This window comes from Tachysurus fulvidraco, chromosome 18 (genome assembly GCF_022655615.1).
Source record: "Tachysurus fulvidraco isolate hzauxx_2018 chromosome 18, HZAU_PFXX_2.0, whole genome shotgun sequence".
In the NCBI taxonomy this organism is placed as follows: domain Eukaryota; kingdom Metazoa; phylum Chordata; class Actinopteri; order Siluriformes; family Bagridae; genus Tachysurus; species Tachysurus fulvidraco.
Window position 1 is genome coordinate 5,429,860 of NC_062535.1, and position 26,431 is coordinate 5,456,290.

At 39.6% G+C, this 26,431-nt stretch overlaps 2 long non-coding RNA genes across 2 annotated transcripts; one reads left to right on the forward strand and one right to left on the reverse strand.

Moving 5' to 3' along the window:
* Positions 1 to 14,276: 14,276 nt before the first annotated feature.
* On the reverse strand, positions 14,277 to 18,553 carry LOC113649018. Its single transcript, XR_003442050.2, has 3 exons — positions 18,415 to 18,553; positions 16,029 to 16,135; positions 14,277 to 14,381 (listed from the first exon to the last, which is right to left on the reverse strand). It is a non-coding gene; the product is annotated as an uncharacterized LOC113649018 (long non-coding RNA).
* Positions 18,554 to 18,730: 177 nt separating this feature from the next.
* On the forward strand, positions 18,731 to 20,553 carry LOC125139427. The gene is made up of 3 exons (XR_007138486.1): positions 18,731 to 18,868; positions 19,000 to 19,168; positions 20,057 to 20,553. It is a non-coding gene; the product is annotated as an uncharacterized LOC125139427 (long non-coding RNA).
* Positions 20,554 to 26,431: the final 5,878 nt, after the last annotated feature.

Here is a 26,431-nt window from a genome sequence, read left to right on the forward strand (position 1 = left end):
TTTTCTCTTAATAACGGTTCCACATGAAGTATGTTCAAAGGTTAAGGGTTCTTGGCTATGATAGAAGTTTATTCCATTGGGGATCTTTGAACACTTTAAGGTTCTTGACATTTGTACAAAGGATTTACTCAAATATTTAGACGCTTGAGTTCTCTGAAAAGAAAAAAAACACGTTCAAAGACTACAAAGACTTCTACATTCAACTGGTACGATAACTCCCTTGTGTTCTGTGTAAATTAATCACTGCAGCAGTTCGAACCGACACTGTGGGTGTTTATTATTGGAGTGTAACTGTCAATTAAATACCTTTATGTTTTTTGGGGAAAATGCCAAATGATGCAGAAATGGAATAATACACAGTGAGACTGTGTGAGTGTGTGTGTGTGTGTGTGTGTGTGTGTGTGTGTGTGTGAGAGAGAGAGAGAGAGAGAGAGAGAGAGAGAGAGAGAGAGAGAGAGAGAGAGAGAGAGAGAGAGACGTTATGGACGAGTGTTAAACCTGCAGCTGAATAATGTACCACTCATTAAGTGTGAATGAGACTCGGAGGTGCAGTTGTAGTGTGTGTTAATGTCACAGTGTTGCCGTGCCTAATGTTCTACACTCTAGAACATGGTACACATCATACGCGTGTGTGTGTGTGTGTGTGTGTGTGTGTGTGTGTGTGTGTGTGTGTGTGTGTGTGTGTGTGTGTGTGTGTGTGTGTGTGTGTGCGTGTGTGTGTGATCCTAAAGACAGCAGCTGCAGAACACTCAACACAATAATCAACAAGATGGTGAAGAAGCTTTACTGTTACCAGTAGATGTTTTCTTCCTTTTACACCACAACCATTATAATTAATCAACAATAAACACATCATTTTTTCCCTTAAATGTTATTTAGTTAGTTCATTTAAAGCGTATTGCATTGCTACAGATTCTGTAAAGTTTGGAGACACGTCATTCAGGAAACTCTTGCTGTTGAAGTGTCTGATTGGTCAGCAGGTTCTGATCTAACACCAGCTCTGTTAGCAGTGCAGCTGCAAAGCACATATGTATATATATATAAAGAGCTTGTTATAAAACGGTTTCATTTCTATAGTAAGAACAGCACAGGGACTTTATAAAGCATAAGGTTTGTTGCTGTTATTTTTGAAACATTACTTTCACTGCTGAAACTGCATCTATGCACTCGAATCCCATTTTAAACTTGCACTGAGTGTGCTTTGACTGAGTGAGCGACCGCTGCCATGATAAGAATAGCTCCCATTGATGTTGCTCTTTAAGGGATGTGGTAGCCTAGTGGTTAAGTGTTGGACTACTGACTGGAACGTCATGGGTTCGAATCCCAGGTCTACTAAGCTGCTACTGCTGGGCCCATGAGCAAGGCCCTTAACCCTCAATTGCTCAGATGTATAAATTGCAATAAAATTGTCTGTTAAATGCTGTAAATGTTAAGTGGATATTTCTATAGCACAGCGTGCTACTGATATTAAACTATTCTAATATCACTTGTTTAAAAAAACAATAAGAAAAAAACATCAGATATGATTGATGCTTCAATTTGAAGTATTACTAGTACCGAAAATATAGATACTTTAGGATCGATCTGCCCATCGATCTGCCCATCCCTACTGCTGGATGAAGCGATGCTTCTTTGTGCCTGCAGTTCGCCAGACATCTCATCTGCCTTCACCAAGCCAATCGCCACCACCTCCAGCACCTGCTGACGACCCCCTTTAGTGTGCCAGCCAAGGGAAGTCTTTAGTGCCCACACCTTTAGTGCCCTACCCACTGTAGCCAAGTAGGTGTTCTTACACATCCTGCACTTTAAACTTTATATATGTCCATATACTGTTCCATTTATGTCCTTACTTCAGCACACATCACTGCATCACATGACCTATACATGTTTGACTACACTACCTCTGTTTCTGATTATATTTTCTTTTGGTGATTATATTTTTTCTGATAATATTTTATTATATTTTTCTGAGATTTTATATATATATATATATATATATATATATATATATATATATATATATATATATATATATATATATATATATATATATATTTCTTGTATTGTGTTCACCTGTACCTTATCTTTTTTCGTTTTTGTTCTTTACACTAATATTGGCTTTTTTTTAGGACAGTTGTACAAAGCTGAACACTCTCTCCGCCCATATTGATAAGACACGCCCCTTTCTGCTCATTGGCTACACATTTGTTTTGATTTTTGTTTTGTTTGGTGCCCCGACTCTTAGTTTTCTGAAGCACTTCTCAAATATCGGTGACCCCACCTTTAAGTTTGATTCCTTTTTTCCCTCTGTCTAAATAAAGATGTTTATTTGACTTATTCCGTGTCTGTGTTCTGTGTTCTTCTGCTCAGAGCTACACCATTTATCAGGCTAAAAGTTTAATCTGCAAAAAAAGCGAACTATATCCTGTTAAACCCTGCAGCTTGAGAACTTTTGTTCTCCCAGTTTTCCTTCAAATTATCCACAATTTAAACCCAGTGATAAACATCTTATCTCAGACATTTATAATTTAGTTATCACATTGACACATGATCTTTTAAAACATTGGGAACAAGACCTTTCTATTCCTAATTTAAATGACCAGTGGTTGAATATCCAAAACTTGAAAAAAGGAGATTGGCCAACTTTTGGATATATTTAAGCATCTTTCGTGCAATTTTTAAGCAAAGTGTGTTAGTATTATGTTCTATATACATTATATTCAGTGAAACTACAAGAACTTGTTTAGTTTGAGGAGATCAGAGCCATAAGGTTGTTCAGATGTACACATAATATACCTTATAACCTTGTGCTCTAATAGATCTGATAACATGCACATTATTATCTAGTGCTGGTTAATATGAACATGAACAGCAGCTACGCAAATTCCTCTACATTTGCTTCATTTTTTTCTACCCATCCTGAAGGCATCTAGAGATGTACCAGCTCCAGTGGTGTTCCGCTTCATGAAGATTTCTGACCTTCAGTGAAAGGAGACCAACTACATGTGGACTTTGAGGATAACAACCTCCTAATAATTACACAACTATCAGACTGTATTCATCTATAACACTCTCAGGTGTTTATCACAGTTTATAATCACACCCTCCAGTGTCACCTAAATGAGGATGAGGTTCACTTTTGAGTCTGGTTCCTCTCAAGGTTTCTTCCTCTTCCATCTAACGGAGTTTTTCCTCACCACAGTCGCCTCAGGCTTGTTCATTAGGGATAAATACAAGCACATTTAAGTCTGATATTAATCTTGAACTTTTGTAGAATATTAAACTTTTTGTATTGTATTTCTTAATTAATTTGAATTTAATTGAATTGAATCACAACATCTGTTAGTGGTTAAATGTTATGGCTGAACAGTGTATAGCCTCTGTCTGTGTGTGTGTGTGTGGGTGTGTGTGTGTGGGTGTGAATCAAACCTTCTGTACATTTGTCAGATTTATATTGATTTGTCTTATTTATATCTGTCCTTCTATTTGTTGTTTGTTTTAGACGGGTGAAGCAGTAAGGATGGAGAGACATCAGAGTTCCACAGCTGGTTTAAAAATGATCAGTAAAATCATGTATGTGGAAAGAAGTAGATTTATTTCTATGAATGTGTCAGCATTATTAAAGGAAATAAATTGATTACTGTCCTTTGTAATTGACTGTGTCAGGCATCAGGCATAATGAAGCATGTTAAATGTGTGAAAGCTTATGTAAATCATACACAGTACAACGGCTTTTTCCATTGTCTGTTTAATAAAAGATATAATCATATAGAATAGGGTCAGAAAGAGGAATTTAAAAAATAAACGAACAATATTATTGACGTCTTTCTGTCATTTTTGTTCATTTAAACCACAAAGATACAAAAAATATCTTAAAATCCTTCTCAGGATATTTTTAATATAAAGTAATTATTGTTATGTCGTGTTGTGTTTGTGAACATAAACACATGGTGACATATAGTTAGTAGTGTAGTTAGTACAGAACCTTCAGTGTAGGACGAGTCATGTGGCACTCAGCAGTGTCATGGAAATGGAGTTCTGTGTAACCAGGGACGTCCAATCTGAACGTAATCAGCACACACCGTGAGCAAACAGAGAGCATGTGGTTACATAGCGAACAATTATATAGCGATTATATATCTCAAAGTTTATTTTTCCCAAGTCACACATCACAGCACAGAGTGAGGAATATGGTAAGTTTGCTGATTATGATTTTGTTGATTATCAGATTTGATTAGGATTAATTTTATGGAACCAATCATGATCTAAAGTTTACTATTTATGTTTTTACAGTTTAATATTAGTTTAATTCCTTTATTAATCAGGAAGACAAGTAGCCTTGAATAGACATGATGATATAAGACAGAAGCAGGAGATACAGAATAAGAAGTAATACATCCAGAGCTGTTTCAGGCCTCTAAACCTGTATAGTGTAAACTGTTCATTTCTTTTTGTTCCGAAATATTTTTTTTCTAAAATCCAACTCTTTTTTCAGTTCCAGTCTAAGGCAAGGTAACACTAAGGCAAGGTAACACTAAGGCAAGGTAACACTAAGGCAAGGTAACACTAAGGCAAGGTAACACTAAGGCAAGGTAACACTAAGGCAAGGTTACACTAAGGTAAGGTTACACTAAGGCAAGGTAACACTAAGGCAAGGTTACACTAAGGCAAGGTTACACTAAGGCAAGATTACACTAAGGCAAGGTAACACTAAGGCAAGATTACACTAAGGCAAGGTAACACTAAGGCAAGGTAACACTAAGGCAAGGTAACACTAAGGCAAGGTTACACTAAGGCAAGGTTACACTAAGGCAAGGTTACACTAAGGCAAGGTAACACTAAGGCAAGGTTACACTAAGGCAAGGTAACACTAAGGTAACTAATGATAATAATTAATGATAAGGTAACCTTTATCATTAATTATGTTTACCTTCTGCTCTATGTTTATGTTCTGTAAAGCTGCTTTGAGACAATGTCTATTGTAAAAAGCGCTATACAAATAAACTTGAATTGAATTGAATTGAATAAGGCAAGGTTACACTAAGGCAAGTTTACACTAAGGGGCAAGGTTACACTAAGGCAAGGTAACACTAAGGCAAGTTTACACTAAGGGGCAAGGTTACACTAAGGCAAGGTTACACTAAGGCAAGTTTACACTAAGGGGCAAGGTTACACTAAGGCAAGGTAACACTAAGGCAAGTTTACACTAAGGGGCAAGGTTACACTAAGGCAAGGTAACACTAAGGCAAGTTTACACTAAGGGGCAAGGTTACACTAAGGCAAGGTAACACTATTTGCCCACCACAAACTCAACTCACTTTGTGATCAACCCAGTGTATTTCTACCCCATATACTACCCGGTCCTGCCACCCTATTCTACCCCCAACCGTCAGTGATGGAGACTTACAGTATAAAGATCAGCGCTTCCTCCCATCTACCCAGCCAATTCCTTCCAAAAGGGGGCACACATATTAAGAACTAAAAGAAGGGGTACAGTAAAAAATAAAAACAATTGTTCATGTAATGGTGTCCCCATATATTAGCTCAACATGTTTTATACCTATATTATCTCTAAGAGCTTTAAAATTTAACTCCATCTTGAATTTCCTATAGATTAGAATTCAGGACCCTAATGATCGCCAAGACTCTTTTGGGAGAAAGATCACATCTTCACTCGAGACGGCATTTTCACCTGAGGTGTTATCTCCACCCAAAATGGTGTCTCAGTCTGAGCCAGTGTCTCTGCATGAGCCGATGTCTCCACCTGAGATGGTCTCTCTGTCCAAACCGGTGTCTCCACCAAAGCCTGCGTCTCCACCCGAGATGATGTCTCCATCCGAGCCAGTGTCTCCAACAGAGCCTGTCTCCACGCGAGCCAGTGTCGCCACCAGAGCCTTTGTCTCCACCCGAGATGGTGTGTCCATCGGAGCCAGTGTCTCCACCAAAGACTGTGTCTCCACCCAAAATGGTGTCTCCTCCCAAGATGGTGTTTCCACCAGAGCCTGTGTCTCCACCTAAGATGGTGTCTCCACCCGAGATGGTGTTTCCACCAAAGCCTGTGTCTCCACCCAAGATGGTGTCTCCACCTGCGATGGTGTTTCCACCCGAGATGGTGTTTCCATCAGAGCCTGTGTCTCCACCCAAGATGGTGTCTCCACCCGAGATGGTGTTTCCACCAAAGCCTGTGTCTCCACCCAAGATGGTGTCTCCACCTGAGATGGTGTTTCCACCCGAGATGGTGTTTCCATCAGAGCCTGTGTCTCCACCCAAGATGGTGTCTCCACCCGAGATGGTGTTTCCACCAAAGCCTGTGTCTCCACCCAAGATGGTGTCTCCACCCGAGATGGTGTTTCCACCAAAGCCTGTGTCTCCACCCGAGATGGTGTTTCCACCAGAGCCTGTGTCTCCACCCGAGATGGTGTCTCCATCCGAGCCAGTGTCTCCACCCGAGATGGTGTCTCCACCAGAGCATTTGTCTCCAATGGAGTCTGTGTCTCTGTTTGAGACAGTGTCTCCACCCAAGACAGTGTCTCCACCTGAACCTCAACTCGAACCTGTGACTCCTGAGTGTGAGCCTAAACTTATTTCAGATCTGCTTTTTACCACACTCACGTGGGAAGAAATAATGAATCCGCTGGACGAGGAGGAGGCAGAGCAGCAGAAACTCGCCTAGGATCCGCCTTCTACCCCACTCAGCTGAGAAGAAATAATGGATCCGCTGGATGAAGAGGAGGCAGAGCAGCAGAAACTCACCACCGAAACAAAGAGGGTCCAATATGGTTGGGGCAAGACTCCCTACAACAATAATACCAAGGTAGATCACAGACCTGAGATGATGTGCCTTTGTGCCCATATACAGTATGGATAACGAGGCTTGTCTCTAGTGTCTGACCTTAAACGTGATTATCACGAAGCCAGAGGCACACTTTTACTCCCAAGACGCTTTGTAATTTCCTTTTCTCACATTTTGAGCTTTTTGCTTGGCTTAATTAACACAATGGATGTTGACTGGACTTTGCCCTTCTGTTCTGCAGGGAGTCGAGCTGTTCATTAGAAGCCTGGACTTAGCTGTGGACGAACAGAGCCTGTATAAGGAGTTCCTCCCGTTAGGCAACATCATCACCATTAAGGTCAACTACATACCCCTTTCTTCCTTTCCTAATAAACTGTGTTCACTTCCCCTTACACTCTCTATTAGGTGATAAGTGTGTAACAGGGTGTTTATTTCATACCCTGTATTTTGTCCTTTAACACAGAAGAAGTACATACTGACTATCGAGAGGTTCAATCCTAGTTCCCTGATACTAACCCAGCATAGCTGCCTGTAATGCTCATTGTTTGCTTTTAGTCTCTCCTCGAACAGCTGATAACAATACAACATCAAGTACTCCTGTAAAGAGGAAGCGAACAATGTGATCAGAGACATGAGCTGGAAGATCGTGTGGACGATACTGCTGTTTGTCTCTCTGATGAGGACCAAAGAGGAAAGGGTGAAGCAGAAGATGGGAAGCTGCCGGACAAATAAGCCGTGGACCAGCGAATACAAAGACATGTATTGGGTCCGGGCAAGATGAGAAATGATGACTAAATAAACATCACATGTTTAAAAAAGCTGCTCAAATGGTCTGAGTTTTTCATCACAGTGAATAAATGTTGGTGTAAACACCTCACAATAATCAGCTATAAAATTCTCTCTCATTCATTTTCTACCGCTTTATCCGAACTACCTCGGGTCACGGGGAGCCTGTGCCTATCTCAGGCATCATCGGGCATCGAGGCAGGATACACCCTGGACGGAGTGCCAACCCATCGCAGGGCACACACACACTCTCATTCACTCACACACTCACACACACACACTCTCATTCACACACACAACGGAAAATTTTCCAGAGATGCCAATCAACCTACCATGCATGTCTTTGGACCGGGGGAGGAAACCGGAGTACCTGGAGGAAACCCCCGAGGCACGGGGAGAATATGCAAACTCCGCACACACAAGGCGGAGGCGGGAATCGAACCCCGACCCTGGAGGTTTGAGGCAAACGTGCTACCCACTAAGCCACCGTGCCCCCCCTCTCTATAAAATTCTACCTCAGTAAAACCCGACTGAACATCATTAAAAGTTGACTTATGAACTGTATAATAACTGAGTAGTTCAATATATAAATATAAATAAAGATCATGTATGTAACAGTAAACCGATCAGAGACTCACGCAGCAGAACACACGTGAGAATTTATTTATTGGTGTGCAGTAACATAAATCTTTATCTTTTTAGAAATTTCCTATAAAAAAGGACAATGTGGAACGTATTTTAACTCACACACACTTCTGAGCTCTGCTTGTTCACGTGTATTTGCCCCGCCCTAGCCTTAACTCTGTTCCCGCCTCGGTACACCTGTTCCTTATGTTTCCCTGATTACTTTTCCTATTTATACTTGTTGTCATCGGTTTCATGGTTTTGGCTCCTGTGTTCATTATGTGTCTGTAGGTCTGTTGTTTTAAATAAATCCCCTTGTGTGTGATGCTATCCATGCTTCTGTGTCTGATTTTGTTCCCGGTTTCCTGGAACTTTTTGCTTTTTTTGCTTTTTGAGTTCTGTGCACGTTCTACATGTTTCTATGTGTTCCCTCCAAGTTCTCCAGTTTCCTTTTTATATCCCAAAAACACATCAGGAGACAAACAGGCTACACACGCTAAAGGAACATGAGAGTGTGTGTGTGTGTGTGTGTGTGTGTGTGTGTGTGTGTGTGTGTGTGTGTGTGTGTGTGGTTCCCTAAACATGATTCCCTGAACATTATTGGCCAAAGAAAAGAGTATTTCGTCTGCTCTTTTCAGAAGGAAAAGTGAAAAGATCTTGTGAGGTCATGTGGCTGAAAATCCTGAAGCTGGAGAAAAAAAGACAAATCACAAAACTGTAGGCATCCATCATTGTCATTTATTCATTCCGAACTTCTCGGGTCACGGGGAGCCTGTGCCTATGTCAGGCATCATCGGGCATGAAGGCAGGATACACCCTGGACAGAGTGCCAACCCATCGCAAGGCACACACACACTCTCGTTTACTCACACACTCACACACTATGGACAATTTTTCCAGAGATGCCAATCAACCTACCATGGACCGGGGGAGGAAACCGGAGTACCCGGAGGAAACCCCCGAGGCACGGGGAGAACATGCAAACTCCACACACACAAGCGGAGGCGGGAATCGAACCCCCAACCCTGGAGGTGTGAGATGAACGTGCTAACCACTAAGCCACCGTGCCCCCCCCATCATTGTTTATTTCTTAAATAAATCCAATGTAATCAATCCACATAAATTGATTATAAAAAATAATATACTATTGTGTTACTAGGGCCTATTCAGTCTAGTGTACAGAAACGTTTTTGCCACTGCTTTGTCCTCGAGGAGTCCTCGGTGTCCTGAACATATGACACATGCTGTAGTACATGGACAGCCTCTGTATGTTACTGTGCGTGTGTGTGTAGAGACCACGGACTGTCTCTGCTACACACTATCCTACATTCAGTACATGTATTCAATTTATACTAAATTATACACTCATTAATATCTAATTTCATCTTTTGGATATGGCTTTTTTTATCCTTCACCTGCTGCCTCGGTATGTACTAATGGCATGCAGTCTTCTTCCTTTCCTCTACATTGAGGGACATGACAAGGATGTCCCCTTTCTCCTTTTCACCCTAATACATTTTGTCTATAACCCCTCTTTCTCTATTCAATTTTTGAAGTCTTGTTTTGGTCATTGTGACTGCAGCACAAGCACCGCTGCACTAAAACATAAAAAAACGCCCCCCTTCTCACGCTGAGCAAATGAAGCGGTGGCGGTTCAGCAACACAGCCAGAGGCCCAGCTGTTAACTGGCAAAAGATCGGCACCAAGGGCAGCACCACTAAATTAGAGTGTAGGGCGGGGCAAAAATCTTTTAACCCGTCAGAAGAAGAAGACAGTGGAAGGCTATGCTCTACAGCCAGAAGCAGGTAAGCTGTACATAGGGTGGGAATAACGACACGTGTCTCTCTATATTCTCCTCCACAGATTCCGCAGGATAGGGATGGGCAATACTGATTATTTTCTTTTCGATCCCATTCCATGTATTTTCAAGAAAAATACGATACTCCTTATTGATTATCATTATTAATATTTAATAAACTGCAATATACATGACTTGTTTTTTTTAGATTTATTAATTATCACATAATGTTTCTACATTTTTTCCCTTTATAGGTTTTTAAGATGAAACAACTACTGTAAATGCTGAAATTTTCATTTTGAGCCTGTTTTGTGTTTGACTGACACACTCTCTTGCTTTTGAATAAATAAATAAATAAATAAATAAATAAATAAATAAATAAATAAAGCCCTGATAAAAGTCAAGGGACTGGATAAATATTAAATACATATTAAATCATTTAAATGTAAAATCAGCTGAACTTTAGGTTGAATCTTACATTTAAGTTGAAATCTTCATTCGTGCATGTACTGATATACAAAGCCAGTCTGTGTGAACCATAACAATATTAGATTTATAATTGATTAATACATTTTTGTGAAGGACGAAGAGAACATTGACATTTTTCCCTTTTTAGCCTCTTGCTTCTTTGACCGATCAAATCCATTGCTTTTGAAAAATATTCTCTCAGAAGAGACAGATGATGCAGTGATCCCAATATATTCTTCTGCTAAATAGCTGTGAAGGTTTGTTCACGTTTTCTTCAACAAACTAATGGGATTGGTTTAGAGGACCTACTTTCATCATCAGCATAGCAAAGCATTTCAATTATAGAATCACTGTTTCCTGATTGTTGTTGTTGTGCTGAACCTGGAAGTCAAAATCCTTTCATATGCCTCCTTTAGCTGTAGCTGATGCAGTACATGGAGTCACTGGAGGAGTCACTGATGAGGCACAGCTTGCTGTAGGCACTGACTCAGACCTTAGGACAGACGTTGAGGTAGCTTCTATTGAAGCAGTTGCTATAAGAAGCGGTAATACTAAGAGATAGAGCTTTGATATAGAAATGTGTTCTTCTGCTGATACTTCACAGCTTTCCTCCTCAAAAGGTTTCAAGGCCTCAATGGTCAGGTGGATAGAGGACCACTCTACATTTGTAAAGCACGGGTCACTCTTAATAGACAGAGGGCTGTGGTAACTGGATCCTCTCCAACATGTACATGAAATAATCAGTTTATGCTCTGCCACCTTCAGTCGCGTTTGTATCTGTTTAAGTTTCTCTGTGGCTTTTGTGCTGTGGTGGAAAAGTGATGCAATGCTTTTACATTTCTACAGCAGGTGAAAGAGATGCTTTTATTGGTTTAATGGTAGGTGTCTAACACAAATTCATGCATTTGCCAGTTCTCAATAAAAAGACAGGACACAGTTACATATTCCTCTGTAGACATTGAGGTCCACATGTCCTTGTGAGATTGACATGGTTTGCATGTTTTAATGTTGCCGTTACTTTGGCTTTACAGTTAGCGCACATTCTGTTAATTGTACCCTCTATCAGCTTTTTCTGGCTAGAGATTTGGTAACGTCGATCAAGAGACGTGACGTGCAATAAATCCTCTGTCTTCTACAACTGAGATTGGCTGGTGGTCCCTCACAATCATCTCTATTATGCTTCTTGTAAATTCAGATGATGTCAGAGTCCTCTATAAAATATAATACGAACATATGTTCTAAAAGCTGTGTTACAGGCATTAAAAATGTATAATAATAGTAAATCTTTCCCAAAATCGATATCCAAACTTAAAGAAACTTTTAATGAACACCTACAGTAGATGAATCATGACCAAATATTTGACTTTTTTGTTTCTTCCACAGTAACAGTGAAGTTGTGTGGGTGATTTTTATTTTATTTTTTTGGGGTGATATTCCATTATTATCAAGTGCTAGGTTTGTCCATTTTGTAACCATTCTGTTTCTTTCCGTTTTCAATCAATACCATTAGAACACACCATATTCTAACAGGCAAACGTAACAGAGGAATGTAGCTCTTGTATCGCTTGGGCTATACAGAAAATGGTAACCAAAAATTAGACATGTGCTTCACAGATAACTATGAAACATCAAGTTTTGGTCAAAACAAAGAGAACCAATGATCAAAATGTTACAATCAGGAAAATGCAGAAGCAACTAAATAAAAAGTTTAAATGTACAATGCTGGAAAATACAGAAAATATGGCTTTTTCTTGAATTTCTCATGAACAAGCCGCAAGCAACAAATCCCAATGAATGTATTTTTTATAATCACTGCTCACAGGAGGTTTTTTTTTTATTTTAGTGTGTGCTGTTAAAAAATGTGTGTAAAATGTGAAATAAAACTATTATTAACAGCTCTTTTTCAGAATTGAATGGAGCAGCAGGGTGGAGAAGTGCTACAATAACCAGAGACTTTGAAATGCAGTCAAAAGTGGAGAGTTGCTAACAAAAAGAAAAGAATGGTAACGCTAACTAGCTGAGACAAGAAGCTAGTGTGGCTTTATTCAGGATTTAGCACCATGTGTGATGATGACTGTTGTCATAGAAAGGGTCCTCTATGCAATCTTGCTAGTCCAGGTCCATATTACCACCCTAAGGAAACTTTATAGTGGATTTAGTAGGGTGGAGGGGCATTTATTTTTGCTTGTATGTTGGCATGATGAATACTGGAAGTATAAAAGAATTAGGAAATGAAGATATCATCAGTTATAAGTGTTATAAAGTTTTGATGACCCATTAGTTCCTCAGGAGCTCTTGGTTGCATTATTATAAACTGTTGTAAAAAGGAAATGATTTACATTTACACTATTTACTGTAGAGTGTCACCCAAATGAGGAGGAGGTTCACTTCTGAGTCTGGTTCCTCTTAAGGTTTCCTCCTCATATCATCTCAGGGAGTTTTTCCTTGCTGCCGTCGCCTCCGGCTTGCTCATTAGGGATAGGGAAAGATATATAGTATTTAAATTGATTTTAAACTTTAATTGAATATATTCATTTATTTATTTTTATATTTGTTTCTTCTTCTTCTTCTTCTTATTATTATTATTATTATTATTATTATTTCTTTTTTTCTCTCCTCTGTAAAGCGGCTTTGAGACAATAGGAAATTGTTAAAAGCGCAATACAAATAAATTAAATTGAATTATAAAACTAGTTGTAACAGAGTCAATTCATGTGAGCGGAAAGCTGTTTCCAGTTATTACTGGTTCCCTTACTGCATAGAGTGTGTTATTTGAGGATGTGCAACAGGTGTGTGCATGAAAGAGATAAAGAGAGAGAGAGAGAGAGAGAGAGAGAGAGAGAGAGAGAGAGAGAGAGAGAGAGAGAGAGAGAGAGAGAGAGAAGACGTGATTGTGGGGTCAGAAAGTGGGGTCAGCCATCATGTGGATCCTCAGTGCAGTGGATCAATACCGAATTATTTCACTGTTTTGCTCTCTCTCTCTCTCTCTCTCTCTCTCTCTCTCTCTCTCTCTCTCTCTCTCTGTATATTATCTGTATCTCTGTATATTACTCTCTCTCTCTCTCTCTCTCTCTCTCTCTCTCTCTCTCTTTCTCTGTGTGTGTGTTGCATGCTGGGAGTGAGTGTGTGTGAGAGTAGGGTGCTTCAACATAAGTGAGCGAAGAAAATATGGTGCTTCTTTCAGTGTTTTTCCCCCTCTTTTAACTAGCAATTGTTGCTAAAGTGTGTGTGTGTGTGTGTGTGTGTGTGTGTGTGTGTGTGTGTGTGTGTGTGTGTGTGTGTGTGTGTGTGTGTGTGTGGTTTTCTCTGCGTGTTACGCATTGTTGTAGACACCAGCATGGCGGCTTCCCGCACGCAGGGAGTAACGGGTGCAGGTGTGTGCCAGAGCCCGGTGCTAGTGGTTGTAGGTCAGGAAGTGGAGTTTGAGAATGTACTGTCGGCCTCACTAATGAATAAAGCAATTGTTGTATTTTTAAAGAACGAATCATTAGTAAGTCAGTTAGCGGTGGATGGAATATGGGTAAGAGAAGCTCATGTGACTTTTACACTCCGGTAACCAAAATCACCGTCTCTAATGTTCCGCCTTTTGTGACGAACAAAGCCATTACTAAAGAATTCGGAAAGACTAAAGATTCGGTCCCATGGATCTTTGGATGTCAGCCAATCTAAAGTATATATACAGTAATTGAAGAAGTACAACATCTTTTGAACATACTGTAAAGTTGGAAAGATAAAAAAATGTTGTTCATATAAAAAAATAGAGTGGCTACATGCTAGCAAAGGAAAACTCATTAGCATCATTCATTAGCCAGAGCAATTTTATGGCCACATTTCAAGGTTACCTAGCAACTGTCATCACTCAGCATTAAATACTCGGAAAGCGACCAAGCATGTCAATGTTCGTCTTTCCATCTGAAAAGCACAAAATAATGACTTCCATTAGAACACATCTTATGTCCCCTAAGCGCTATGTTTTCTAAAGGTAGCTCCCATTCCATTAGTACTAATATTTTGGTGTGTTTTTTAAAAACATTCTTAAAACATCAACTTAAAAAAATAGGACAACAGAAATAGAGAGCCCTGGAAATGTAAAGCTGAAAGGACCCTTGAAATGTGGTGTCCTGGGAATATAGAGCATCAGGAATACTGTATACAGGATGTCCTTTAAAACAGAGGACCGTGATTCCAGGATTCAGGGAAACTTGGGACCAAAAACCTTTTGAACACATCACCAAAAAATTTTAGAAATTTGAAAATTTGAAAGTCTGAGAATATGGGAATATATGTCTCTAGGAACAAAAGGGCATAGCATTGTATGATAAAAGAACCATATTGGAACATTTATTTATTAAGTGATTTAGTATCCTGGCAATATAAGGGCAGAGGAACATAGAGCACTGCCACTGGAAATCTAGGACTCTGGGAATATATATTTACCAGACACAAGAACACATGACATTCTCATGGGGCTGTGTAATGCTGGGACTAGGCAATACTCCTGATGTAGTTTAACACTCTTTAACTTGAAAGACCTAAGCCCTGTGTCTTGGATTTAAAAACTTTGCCAATATATGAACCTATAAGCATATTGGGAGCATACATGTAGGTCCCTTTGAATAGTGTGTACTTCTGTTTGGGTTACGAATGAATAGAATAAATATTACTGGGGAAGACAGTCTTAAAAGACAGTTTTAGTTGTTAGCGAGTTTGCTTTATACCTCCGGGGTTGGGGTATGATTCCTGACTCTGCCCTGCTCAAGTGAAGTTTGTGTGGTATTCTAGTTTCCTCCCCCAGTCCAAAGACATGTGTTTTGTCTGATTGTCATCCCGAAATTGCCTGTAGTGTGTTAATGTGTGTATGACTGTGCCCTGCAATAGACTGGCAGCCTAACCAGGGTGTACACTGCCTTGTGCCCCCAGTACTCTGAGATAGGGTCCAGGCTCCCTAAGAATAGTGATCAGAAAATTTATGAATGTGTGGACAATATGAACCTGGGGAGTAATGAGCTTTATATTATGGGAACATGGGATATTTCGTACCCTGGACATTCTGTGGCCCTGGATACCAAAAACAGTAGGAAAATAAAATTTGGAATTATATGTTACCTTGGAATACAGGACCCAGAGAACACAAAACCCTGGTAAACATAGAGCTCTGGGAATAGTGGACCTTGGGAACATTTGATTGCTTTTCTGGTAAACACATTTCTTCAAATATTATAGTGCAGTGCTTCTGGTCACAGATTTATGATATTATTATCAATGCTGGGCTGAAGTGTCACTAAAAATAATGAAGCTATTGGTTTACCAACATTTTCTCATAGGGCTGTGAGAGCATCACTGCTTTGAAATGTAGGTGCTCCAACATTTATCACATACTATATATATATATATATCTGATAGAGAATCTGCAGATTCAGACCCCTTTTTTTAACTGTAGTTAAAATTTATAATAAAATGATCCATTTCCTATCATTTTATTGGCTCATTATTTGAGATTAAGAGATGCTCACAATTATAAATAATATAGACTATTTTTGTGGCTTGTAACATATTTACCTCCATTTATTAAGTGTCCTTCCACTACTACTTTGGAAATGTAGTTACTGAGAGGTGATGTGGTGAGTGTCAAGCTTGTAGACCTGAGAACAGAATGTCCAGTATCTCTGGAATAAGATGAAAAAAAAAACTATATAAAGCAGGTTGGAGAGGAGCCTAAAGAACACTGAGCCACAGTTATTGATAGAACACCATATTGCTGTTATGATGAGTGGAATAAATGCCAAAAAAAAAAAAAAAAAAGGCAAAATCATCAGACACAGGACATAAAATGTTCAATTATACAATTCAGTCGGTGTAAAATAATCGTTTGAATTTGGTACAATTGTAGAGATTTTATTGTTTAATATTTATCAGCCAATATTTGAGATTTTTTTTATTTATTATTGTTATTTTGTCTTTTGATTTTTTTTTCTTGCTTCTCTCTATTCTCTCTCCTCTGGGAATAAAACACAGACTGTGTGTCGCTAAAGCTGTAGCAGATCAATCTTCAAATTCTCATCCTGGTTTCTATGACACACACACACACACACACACACACACACACACACACACACACACACACACACACACACACACACACACACACACACACACACACACACACACACACACACACACACACACACACACACACACACATTTTAAGTTAAGCTACCTCAGAATTTTTGGAAAGCATATCCATCACCTTCACACACACAGAGAGAGAGAGAGAGAGAGAGAGAGAGAGAGAGAGAGAGAGAGAGAGAGAGAGAGAGAGAGAGAGAGAGAGAGAGAGAGAGAGAGAGAGAGAGAGAGAGAGAGAGACATTACTGCAAAGAGACACAGCTGGAGGGAAAGAGATTGAGAGATGGCAAACTGATTCTCCCATAAAGAAACTCTCTGTTTGTTTCTGTCTCTTGGTTTTTATCTCTTTCTGGTGGTCCTGAAAGCTTTTATCTCCCAGACAGAATGAAGCCACAGTTTCCTGCGTGCCTCTCTATCAGGAAATGAAGCTCATATTTCTATGGATGTGAATATGGACTTCTTACTGGAACTCCTCGACATCTACACTAGGGTGTCTTCTATAACCTCAGGTGTGGCATTTGTTCTCAGAACGAGACAGACAAAGAGAGACAGCAGCATTTGGAATAATCTCTCCTGAGTTTAGGCTGCACTCATATAACAACCTTAAACAGTGAATAATTCAGAGATGCCTGTGCCTCACAGGAGAAAGTGTGTGTCTGAGCAATATTAAGTTTAAAGATCTACAGAGGTTTCTTTATACACGGTAAAGAGTAATTATCCCATGTCCATCCCTAAGCTCAGTTGAGCAACGTAAAGTTATTACCCTCTTCATTCTTTAAAAAAAAAGTAAATCCCAAACCAACATCTTGTAGTCACACTATCATGTCTTGGTGTTTTGTCGACAATAAAGCTTTGCTTCCTTTCCTTCACATTTAAATTTTAATTTTGCGGATGCAGATAAAGCGCTATCATGGGTGGTCAGATCAGAAATTTATTAACAATTAATGGTGCAGTTCATGGTACCTCTAGAGGATATGTGCCAAAGTGCAGGTTTCAGTTCCTCTATATTAGACTTTTGTCTAATATTTGTCTGCCCATGTGGGATATGACTTGCTATTATAAATTCATTTAGGTTTTACTCTCGAGTCTCGCGATGTAATAGTGCTTGCTCAGCCCACTTTATGATAGCAAGACTGAGCCACAGCAGAGAATGAAAGAAACCATTCAGTGCTCAGCAAACAATACAGAAAATACAATAGGTGTTCTCAACTGAGGTGTCGGACATACAGGACGTTGTGATGGACCTACCTTGTGATCTGCCACCGCGACAGTAGAAAACCTATGGCAGTATGAATCTGGCAACTATCAATAAGAGTGAGGGACAACTGTACTGTATACTTCTTTAGCCTTTTAGTGTAAAATATCAGTGAACCTTAAACACATATGGCTGATACAGTTCTTGTTCTTACTTGAAGAGGTTCATTCATTCATTCATTTTCTACCACTTATCCGTACTACCTCGGGTCACGGGAAGCCTGTGCATCAATGCAGGATACACCCTGGAGGGAGAGTGCCAACCCATCGCAGGGCACACACACACTCTCATTCACTCACGCAAATCACACACTACAGAGATGCCAATCAACCTACCATGCATGTCTTTGGACCGGGGGAGGAAACCGGAGTACCCGGAGGAAACCCCCGAGGCACGGGGAGAACATGCAAACTCCACACACACAAGGCAGAGGCGGGAATCGAACCCCCGAAACCTGGAGGTGTGAGGCGAACGTGCTAACCACTAAGCCACCGTGTCCCCCACTTGAAGAGGTTGATACACTCAAATACATAGGTGATGTATGATTAAAAGATGTTTGCTCACCTTGCCATCGAATGATTTTCCACTGAGCACATCTGGTTGTCTGTCATCTCCCTTCTCTCTGGCTAAAATATCAGGTGAACTAAATATAATAATATTTGTGTGAGTCTAACACCTTGCAACAAGTCTGAAACAACTGCACCCGTCCTGGCACCTGTGGATGACACTGCTACTGCCAAACCTACCAAGTCTGTCCTCACATTTAAAGATAGATCAACAGTTCATTAATCCAATCAGAACCAATTCTAAGCATGGTTTGGGATTGGGATACAGTTAACTCTGATTTTAAATTGGGGAAAATACCCCATTCAGAAAGGTTCAAGAGGGGATAGAGACAAGTGATTAAAGCAAGGGTGTCCAGTCTTATCCAGAAAGGGCTGGTGTGTGGCAGGTTTCATTCCAATCAAGTAGAAGCTACGATAAGTCTATTGAAAGCCAGGATTAACTGATTAAACAGGTGAGATCAGGTGTGGGTCCTGATTGGATACCTCTGGCTTACTACTAGGATAACTGGACTACTGTAATGACTTCTGGTTTGGTTTCTCAGACCACTTAACCTGATAGCTTTTTTTTCTGCCACTGAAATAGTCTCTCTGGAAAAGGTGTCCTATGTAAAAGGTTTCACCTCCGTTTTGCCTTCAATGGATGCAGGAGTGGTAGTTTGGAAGTTCCCACAGGGCCAGCAGGGGCTTCCAGTACCTGGTTGACCAGAATGATCAGACCATAAGAAGACCATGAATGAGTCCAGATTTATTCGGTAATAATATTCTTTTTGCATACAGCACCTTACACCGAACCACAGTCACAGTGACCATGTTGGGCCATTGGGCATGGTGGGCTCAAAGAAGCAAGGGAAAAGCTCATGTATCTACCAGTACAATTCAGAATACTAAAAGTCTGGCTTTTCCATGTCAGACACATGTGTGTCATGTGCACCCCAGACAGACATTGTCATTTTAACCTTTACCACCACAACCAAGACATAATGATTTGACACCATCTCCAACAAAAGTAGGTTTATATTCAGAGAATCTTTTGGCGAGTTTGTCAAGGTTTTTTAATTATTAATAACATTCCGAGCAAAACATTGCACTCAATACATTTCTTGTTTATTCAGTACTGTAAATAAAAATGTCAGCAACTTGAACTTTTCCTTTTTCAAGAGAAAAAGTTTCCTTGTTAAAGAGTCTCGTGTAAAACCTCAGTGATCTCTCACGTCTTCATCATTTAAGATAATTGTTTGTGAAAAGGTTCAGTTCAAGCATTTCTCTCAATGCGCTCTCTCTCTCTCTCTCTCTCTCTCTCTCTCTACATATATATATAACCAGAGGAAGAAATGGTTTTATTACTGTCATTGCAGATCATAAATATCAATCTTACACTTTATTTGATGGGGCAGATGCAATAGCAAAGCAGGAAATTAGGATCCCTCAAAAAAAAAAAAGCCAAACCCTACATTTATTGGATTTAGTTACAGAAAGGAAAATATAAATAGTAGGCTATCAGTGTAAGCCGTGTATTATGCTCAAAGACAATGTCTTTATGAGGTGAAATGGAGATGCATTCCATATTTGGGTTCGTGTCGCTTTTTCAGTTGTTCTAATTTTACAGCATTTTGATTTTTCCACCTATTTTATATACACAGGATCTTAGATATGCTGGAATCTGCATTGAGCAAGAATACAACTCTCAGCCTACAAACATGGCCTCCCAAGACCACAGCTTACTGCCGTCACAAACACTGGACGCTCAGGTTTACTGATTGCACCTGATTACTGATTGCATGCACCTGGACTCAACAACCCCCTTCACACTATATAAGCACTCACAACACAGGTACTGTATATGTGAACTATATGTTGTTTGTTGATCACTTGATCTATGCCTGAGTCTTTTTCTTGTTTGTATTGTGTGGAGTAATAAAAACCTGTCAAACCTACAATTGCAGGCTCTCCTGTGTTTCTGACACTCAGATTCAACACTTTGAAATTAGATTTTTGACTTTGAGCAAAGTCATATACAGTATTATAATAACTGTAGGATAAATATTCAGATAGTCAGAATTTCATTTGCTGATTCTAATTCATTATTGTTTGCTTGCTTTGTTTGATAAAAAGAAGTAATGTTCTGCCGTGTATTTAACACTTATGCTACCATTCAAAATTTAAAACTTCCCTTGTTTTCCAGGTGTATTGGGGCCTTCTACTCAGTTTGTGCTGTTCTTTCCTTCTGGCCATTTATAGCCTATAAACAAACCCACAACTCCTGATGGCATTCACTAAATTGCAGGGGTTTCGTTACCATGACGTAAGGTGGGCATTTTTTTGGAGGTCTTGGAAAAACACCCTCTTTCAAAAAAAAAGCATACCTACGATGGATAATGAAGGACAAAACAGTCATACAGGTAGATTTTATATTTAATGGAGCTTGCAAAGCAACATTCTTGTTATTGTGCTGGACAAAATTTCGGCACGTAACTTGTCCCGCAGCTTTTGTCCTAGACCCATGAATGAGGGGTCAAATCGACTGGCTCATTGAGGAGAGGTGTGCTATGACTTTTATAAGCGATCAGAATTCCGGAATTCCCAGTACGGAAGCTCAAAGTGGCTTTGATACATGTCATGTATCAAAATACTCAGCCCGATGAGGGGAACTGACGTCACGGGTAGCCCCACCCCCAAAATAAGCGAAATCAAAAAGTTAGCATAACATGGACATGTCATATATCAAAACACTCAGCACGATGAGGGGAACTTGCTACGTGCAAGCACCATTCACATTTTCTTCAGGAAATGTACATTCTAGTTCATATCTATTATACTTTATTATCTTACAGTTAAGCTACTTTTTTCGAAAACAAATAAACAACCAAAAACTAGGGTTAGGGTTCGATTATCAAATAGGCCACGCCTGCCCGATCACACAATGTTTGTTACGCTGTTCTGAAATCCCTGGAAATAAGTGCATCCTGACTCCTGATGCTCCAGTTACTAAACTAACCTAAAGATGGCCACTATTATTTCTCTGAAGGACTCTCTTGAAGGACTGATGGTTGCTGGTAAAAGGCCTCTGTGTCATCATACGTGTAGATCTTTCGAATTATCGAATCAATTTGCTAAACGATAAAAAAGATTTTTCCAAGTGATCTAGAACTTTTAAACAGTAGTTTTCATTTCATTCCAAGCAAATACTGATTACCAGGCATGTCATCTTGGAATGATTAGCAGGTTAGCATGAAATGTGCATCACAGTTGCAGCAAGTTTAAGTAAACATTTATCTTCTGTTCAAGCACAACTAAATCTACAGTAACTCTAGCAGCTTCTCTAGCTAACACTATATCTTACCTTATTAATATTAATCAACTTGGATAACAACACACACACGCACGTTTTTGATGTAACCGACAAGGAACAAGTTTGATTTGATTATTATACGTGAAAGTCGTTGACAGCATCATGAGAGCTGTTTTAGTCTGGGCTTTGAAAAGCACAGTCGCACCATCATCTGTGTGCATCTCTTTGCATCTTTTATTCATGCTTTATTCAAACCCTTTGCAAGGCACTGAAGCAGAAGCTGAGTTTAGAGTGTGAAAAGAGAATTTGTAACTGTAGACCGCATGCTGAGTCTTCTTACTTGCCTTATAAATAAGGCAACTGCCTTTAATTAGTTTCCGCCAATCCGCAGGGTTTCAAGGGGGTCTGAGAAGACGAGCACTTTAGGAAACATCTTGTCTAAAGGTTTACTCAAAACCAGAAAAAGTGTTTTTTTTTGTTTTTCTTGTTCTAAAAGAATATCAGGGAAAGCAGAAAGTTTACTCCAGGCTGTAGAGCAGCGCTAAAGCTTTGTCATTTTTCTTGTTTTATATATTTAGTTTTTCAGAATACACACAAAAGGATAAAGCGGCGCAATCCTGTGACATGACAAAGAAAAAAAAACAGTGATGTATGCTAGAACTAAACAATGTGTAATGCCACTTCCTTCTAAACAATGTTTGCATTAATAAATTAATAAGGCTGGGGGCTGATTTCTTTCTTTCCCAGACTGTAGATTTATGCTGCAACATCAGTCACACGTATGAACACAAAGGTTTTCTACACTGCACTTAACCCTGACTTACTGTGAAACGGTACAGCAAGATGTCTGCATCACACACCCAAGTGCTTTATTCATTCAGTGAAAACTGTAGTCTGAGGGAGCGATTTTTTAAAAATATTACACAGTGACGGCAGTTTGTAGAATTAATTGGAAAAAGCATTCTCTCAAAGAATTTACTAAAAACATTAACATTTGTGATGACTCTTGGGAATGACTCATACTTTAATTTCTGAGATACAAGTCTCTCAATGCTGAAAATAAATATTTATCACCAGTTTGTTCCTCTGAGTTTACTTTCTTTTGTCTTCTGGTCTTTGTGCATTTCAGGAGGCTTAAAACAGCCAAGGGTTTGTAGTACAGTATACTGTATGTTTTTTCTCACTGAGTTGCAAGCATAAGGCAAGAAGCCATTATTTAAGAAGGGTTGTGTATTGTTTTTATCCAATCATGGTTGTTGATAGAGTGTACAGTGTGAAACGGCAGATTATGAATCTGAAGAATTGATTGTTAACCCCAGGTAAAGTATGATTAGTGTAAAACGTCAAGCACGATCACGCATCATTCTGTTTACAATCACCCAGGTGGGAAAAGCCAAATGCCTCCAGATGCTTATACAGTATGTGGACCTTAATTTAATGTTTGTCAAACATCGAAGAGAAAAGTTTACTTTTCCCCCACAATAAATAGCCATTCTCTCAATAGCCATACTCACTTTCTCTTTCATGCTCAAAACAAAGTCTTTTTACTCATAAACCAGAAAGCGTAGACTCTTAACTCAAACGGTAAATAAAAGTCTCATGAAAATTTGGTTATCTATTTATTGTTAGTCTTAGATTATGCAGATTGACTGCCATCCTGTTCCACGTACACAAACATCAGCCATGCTATTAATACCACTGACAGCTTGAAGTGAATAATGCTGATTATCTCATTACAGTGGCACCTGTTAAGGGGTGGTATATATTAGGCAGCAAGTGAGCAGTCAGTTCTTGTCAGGTCTTGTGGGCTGTTTCTGCTACGCCGTGTTTAACACCTACCAAAAGTGGTACATGGCTAGATGACAGAGCAATGGGTGCTCAGGGTCATCGATGCACATCAATCAGAGAAGACTAGATGGTCTGGTCTGATCCAACAGAAGAGCAAGTGTAGCACAAATTGCTGAAAATGCTCATGCTGGCTCTGATAGAAAGGTGTCAGAAAAAGTAGTGCATCACAGCTTGCTGTGTCTGGAGCTGCATAGCTGCAGACTGGTCAGATTAACCATGCTGACACTAGTACACCACCAAGAGATCCTACAATGACCATGTAAGCATCAGAACTGGACCATAGAGCAATGGAAGAAGGAGGCCTGGTCTGATCAGATGGATGATGTGGGAAATTTAAAAAAACAAATATTGTTATAAACTAAAGTTGAAATACAGTGATCCCTCGTTTATCGCGGTTAATGGAGACCGGAACCCCTCGCGATAGGTGAAATCCGCAAAGTATTGTAGGAGTGTCCCCATAGGAATTTCCGTATATGTGTGTGTGGGTACCAGAATGTTTAAAATATGTATATTTATACTTTATATATATTTTTTACTTAAATCTATTTAATTATAAAACCTTAATATTATACATTCACTCACTCACATATATTTTACTTAAATCTATTTAATTATAGAACCTTAATATTATACTGTACATGGCGCTTAGAAGGCATTGTAAGGGCTTAACGAAAAGTGAAAGAGGTTGGCGAGGTACAACAAGGGAAAAAGCTGGGAGAGGATGCGAGGATGTGCAGCCAATCAGCTCACGGGATACATCCATTCGTGCTCTCATTCGTCGATCTCGTGCCAGGAACCAATCACGTGCCTTGTCTGAGTGCCCGAGGGTATGTACAAAGCCTCTGAGAGAGTTTCTCTCTGGCATCCACTGTTATTTTTATTTTTCGATGAATAATCTTTAAAAAATCACTGATGCGCTGAGGCTGCAAAACTTGAACCGCAAAACTTGAACCGCGAAGTAGCGAGGGATTACTGTACATTGAACCAAAAAGCTATGAGAGTCTCAGACTGACTACACAAAGCGAGTGATTTTGAAGAAGTACAGGTACAGGAAGTCAGTGCAAAAGGCCCAAAACCAGTAAAAAAATAATGGGGTCATTTATAGGACAAAAGGAACACACGAGACAAGGTATTAGAAATCAGAAATCATTTATAGTGCTAAGATTCATGTAAACAATAGAATAGAGTAAACTCCTAAACAAAATAGATTTTTAAACAAGAAACCTATAGCAGGCCTGGTCATGAAGATTCAGAGTGAAATAAAGTAAATGGTGTGGACAAGTAAAGTGGAGAAACTCTGTGACCTACAGTATGGCAAATACAAAGAGAGGAAACATGCAACTTTTTGGAAATAACCAGAAGAATAGAAAACGTGCGAAGAGAATAGGTGCAACATGTGCAAATGTGACTAGACAACGGCTAGACGAGGAGACAACCTGAAAATATGATCATGCATTTATATAATTTATATAAGGACACTGAAGTCCAATGGGTCTTTGGTGCAAGTTGGGTGATTACACCACTTCGACCCCTGGGACCAACTGGTTTATTTGTTGTCTTGCTTGACTGCTAATGGACTATTCTGATCTGTATCCAGTCTTTGTGAGTTTGCTGTTTATTCTTTTAAGATTTGATTGGGAATTTTATTGTTATTATCCAGGGCTAATGTAGGGTGAAGAAGACATTTCCCCGCAATGGTTTAGTGTGTATGACGCTTCCCTGGTGCACTATGGAAAGAAACATTGCTGCAGACCAAGTACACTACTTCATGCCCTCATTATTCCCTAATAGCAGTGGCGTCTTTCTGCAGATAATGCTGTCTGATACACTGCAAAAATTGTTCAGGAATCGTTTGAGGAACATAACAAATTGTTCAAGGTGTTGACTCTGTCTCTATATTCCCCAGATCTCAATCCAATCTCAGTCATATGTGGAATGTGCTGGACAAACAAGTCCAATCCAAAGAGGCTCCACCTCCCAATTTACTTACAGGACTTAAAGCCTTGTTTTGGTAATGTATTGGTGTGAGGTCTCACTGTAATCCTTCAGAGGTCTTGTGGATTCCATGCCTTGATGAACCAGAGCTGTTTGTGACACACAATTTTTGCAAGGTGGCTTTAATGTTATGGCTGACCGGTGTATTTGAGCTGTTACTATAGAAACTATAATGTACTACAGTAAGCTCCCAAAAAACAAACTCAAATATAATACATACTTTCTGACCAATCAGTTTAGAGATTTGTGCTATGGAGCAAACCACAAGATGGAATTGAATTGTGGAGAGTAGTGAAGTTTGTGCTGCTGGTTTTTAAGACAAACCATTGCGTACAGTATGAGAGGTAGCAGGGAAAATACACATTATTTTAGCTTTGATCATACACAAAGGCAACTTTCACAGGCGATTGTGTGTGTGTGTGTGTGTGTGTGTGTGTGTGTGTGTGTGTGTGTGTGTGTGTGTAAGAAAGAAATCAGTCTTCTTGTGTCATTGAGGGCACTTTAATCAAACCAAGAGATGTGCGTATTCAGAGTGTCAGAGAAGGGAGCAGTGAATCCAGTCGTCTTTTTTAAGTGCCCTTCCTGCATCTCGGCCCTTTACTACGGCCGTAAAAGGCACTTAACAATCGAGAGGTCTCGAGCACCTGATGATTCACTTCAGCCTCTTTATTTCAAATTTCCATCTTTTTTTTCTGTATCTCAACAGACATGTGACACCAGTGCTGTCAATAACACTGACACTAATACAGACAGGTTCAGTGATTAATAAATGTAATAAATAAGGTTGGGGAAGGGACACGTCTGACACTCAACACAAACCGTGGTAAGGCATTTTGTCATGACGATTCAGTTATTTTACTTACTTACTGTAATAAGGTACATG